The following is a 3291-nucleotide window of genomic DNA, read 5'->3' as shown; positions in this document are numbered from 1 at the left end:
TCACCTGATTGTTCCTTTGGACCAAGATCTGTCTTCCTGCTCCGATCTGGATCTGTCCTTTCACCTCACAGCTGGACTCAATTTTGATATCTGCTTTGGACACTGATGATCTTTTGCCTCAGGAGCAACTTCTTCTTTTAGATTGGTCTGGGTTTGTTAGTGTTTTATATGCATTTCTCCCAGTCTATTTTTGAAACATTTTGAACTCTGCCAAAGTCTCCTTAATTTATATTCATTTTGTAAAATACACACACACACACACACACACACACACACACACAGAAGAACTGTAGGTTGTGTGATATGAGAGCCGATATTAGTTAATAAGACTGATTAAAAGTAAAGACATGTATTCAACTCTGCCAGATTTAAGTATGTAAGATTATCTGACAAATTATTGTGATGAAAACAACTAGATTTTGTGAATTTATTTATTTGATAAATTGTGAAAAGAAACAGACATATATATCTCTGTTTTCACAGTTTGTGCATAACAATTTTTATGAAAAATGCTTAAACTCACTAGTATTAGTTAAGTGCAAATTAGAAACATGATATGGTGTTGCTTAACAGCTTTTCAGATGGCAATTTGCAAAGGTAAAAGATAACAAGTGTTGGCAACGATGCAGAGAAAGAGGAGTCATTGTGCACTGTGGGTGGTTATGAACATTAGTGTAGTCACTACAGAGGCAGTATGGAGATGTTTTAAAAATTAGCAAGAGCGCTGCCTTATGACCCAGCAGTCTTAATACTATACATATTTTTAAAAACTGAAATTAAGTTCTCGACGAGATCTTCCCTCTGTGTACATGGCAACATTACTGATAACCACTAAACTATTAAATCAATCTAAGACCCAAGCATGGAAGAACAGAATTTTTTTTTAATGTGGTAAAAAACACACAGCAGCACACAAACATGCATTTAAAAGAGGGTAACCACACTCAGCAAGTCACATATATGTGCCTGCGAAGAAAACCAAAATCCTGCACGATTGTCTTCACACGTTGAATTGTAAAATTTAAACTCAAAGAAGCAGAAAAGAGATGGTGGCAGCCAGGGCTGTGACCTGCAGGAGCGGGGAGATGCTGGTCAAAGGGGGTGGGGCTGAGTCAGAAAGAAAGAAAGAACCAACATCCATTGCGTAGCATGGCGGCTATGGTCGGTAATAACAATGCACACTGGGAAAAAAATGCTGAGGGTACATTTTAAATGTTCTCACTATAAAAAATAATTATGTGAGGTGATGGCTGTGTTAATTAATTTAATCATTTCACAATGCAGACCCACACCAAAACGTCACACTCCACCCCATACATATACACAATTACCTCTTAATTAACATTGTAATAAAAAGGAGAAATCAGCATTTTTCTTCAGTCTAAGCCCAGCTCCCCATAGTAGTTTTAGAGGAGGGCAGGCTGCTTAAAAGAGTGAAAGTCTCCCCGTGAGCACAACATGACTAGCATCTCTTTCCTGGAGCTCCTTACCTTTCCTCTTGTTCGGACCTTGTGGCCCCACAAGGCAATTGCTCCTGTGGCTGCCTGCTGGCGTGGTGGTTCCTTCTTTAGCCTTTACTCTTCCTTGATATGCATGTATATATGTGTGCATGTATACACGTATGTATGTGTGCATGTGTATGTGTGTATATATGTGTGTATGTATGTATGTATGTGTGTATGTATGTATGTGTATGTATGTGTATGTGTGTATGTGTGTGTATGTATGTGTGTGTATGTGTGTATATATGTGTGTATGTATGTATGTATGTGTATGTATGTGTATGTGTGTGTATGTGTGTATATATGTGTGTATATATGTGTGTATGTATGTGTGTATATGTATGTGTATGTGTGTGTATGTATGTGTATGTGTGTATGTATGTGTGTGTGTGCTTGTGTGTGTATTGGTTTTTTTCCTCAACATAACTTTTTTTTATTAATTATTTGGGAACTTCACCCTAATCACACTCACTGTCCATTCCTTCCTGGTCCCCTCCCCCACCCTTGCACCGCACCTTTAAAAAAAAAAATAACACAAAGTCCAATAGCATTTCCAGAAGCCATGTGCTGTTGCCAGGGACTATAACGGTTTGGTCTTTTCTCTAAATGCACATTTTTGGCTTTGAAATGATATGTTTCTGTATTGTTTCTTTGCATGTTGCTCTTACTAAACACCACAAAGTCAGTCATTGAACTTACAAACTAATTGCCAACAGAAATGAAGTTATTAAGGTCTAGCTGTTATTTTTCAGGAGGGAACTTTGCACACTGGAAGACCAGTACCTGTTTTTTGGTCGGGACCCCCTGGCAGGTGACAGGCAGCACATCCCTTGAAAACATATGCTTTGCGGTTTATGTGGCCCGATTGCATCAGCATTGTGTCATGGGAACACGGTGCACTGGGATGAGCACACAGAGTTTCTTCTCTGCTTCGTCCAAGATGCAGGCCATGCGGAGTTAAATGACCAAGCAGCTCAGGAACTGAAGAATTGCGTGTGCTGAGTGAGTCATAGGACAGTGAGCAGGCCTTTCGATAATCTGGTTTGAATATCCTCATTGGCAGAAAATAATAGCAGGACAATTGGTTCTTCACTGTGGCAAAAGTTCTTTAAGAACTTCAGGGTATTTGCTGCCAACTGTCACTGTTCAATGGCCTAGACATATCATTGATACATTTTTTTTCCTAACACAAGATGGGAAAATGCCCATGTGAGGTGCCGTCCTACACATCTTGGTTTATATTTCATAACTCATGATAGAATGTAAAATAATGATCTTATGTTAATATTTTTAAACAAGGAAAAATGAGACATGCTCTTACTTTAGTAAGTGTAGAGTTAGCACCTGAGTGAGAGTGGAAGATTTGCTTTGTTCTTTAAGTCCCCAGTGAGCATGCGCTCTTCCCTGATGGCATTATAGAAATAACTAGCCACACTTGACTCCTCTTGACTCCATGCCTAATGTATGAATATGGCACAAAGTGGGGCTTGAAGAATTATTTAGTATCATAATGAGAAATTTGTTATGTTTGATTATTCTTTTATATCTGTTTTATCAACAGTTACCAAGAAAAGAGCCAGGATTAACCCTTCAAGCCTTCCTTATGTAGTGGGCGTAACCCCAAGCCATCGGTGGGAGAAAATGAAAGTGTGGGGAAGGGTGGGAATCAAGGAAATGCAATGTGATACCTGTTAAAGCTATTTTTTTTAAACAAAACTGTGTTTGTTTTTCAGTTTCTCTCTTAACGCAGCTAACACAAATAATCGAGACTCCATTATATTATTTTAAA

This window comes from Acomys minous (assembly GCF_964271855.1).
Source record: "Acomys minous genome assembly, chromosome: 1".
Taxonomy (NCBI): Eukaryota; Metazoa; Chordata; class Mammalia; order Rodentia; family Muridae; genus Acomys; species Acomys minous.
This window is presented reverse-complemented; position numbering follows the sequence as displayed.